The sequence below is a fragment of the Ursus americanus genome, chromosome 32, assembly GCF_024610735.1.
Source record: "Ursus americanus isolate L20-20 chromosome 32, mUrsAme1.1.p, whole genome shotgun sequence".
Lineage (NCBI taxonomy): Eukaryota > Metazoa > Chordata > Mammalia > Carnivora > Ursidae > Ursus > Ursus americanus.
The window spans coordinates 8,403,367-8,403,686 of NC_142158.1; positions in this window are offsets into that span (position 1 = coordinate 8,403,367).

The following is a 320-nucleotide window of genomic DNA, read 5'->3' on the forward strand; positions in this document are numbered from 1 at the left end:
ATGCTGTGCGCGCTTGTCGTGTGAGAGAATGGTGGGGAGTCAGGGGTGGCCGGGCGGCCATGCGGGGCACTGCACCAGGGGGAGGGCTCCTCCCCAGGAAGCAGTCACAGCAAAAGGAGGAAGTGCCAGGCCCTGGGTGTCTGTCCTGGCATCTGCGTGTCCTGCAGGCACTTGTGGCTCTCCCACACACGGGTGGGGAGTGAGTCCCAGGCAGGCAGAGACGGGCTGGTGGCGTCGAGCAGAGAAGCAGCAGTCCCGGGGACCTGGCTCCTGCTTGCGGGAGACCTTGGGGTCGGCCCTCACTCCAGAAAGCTCCACTG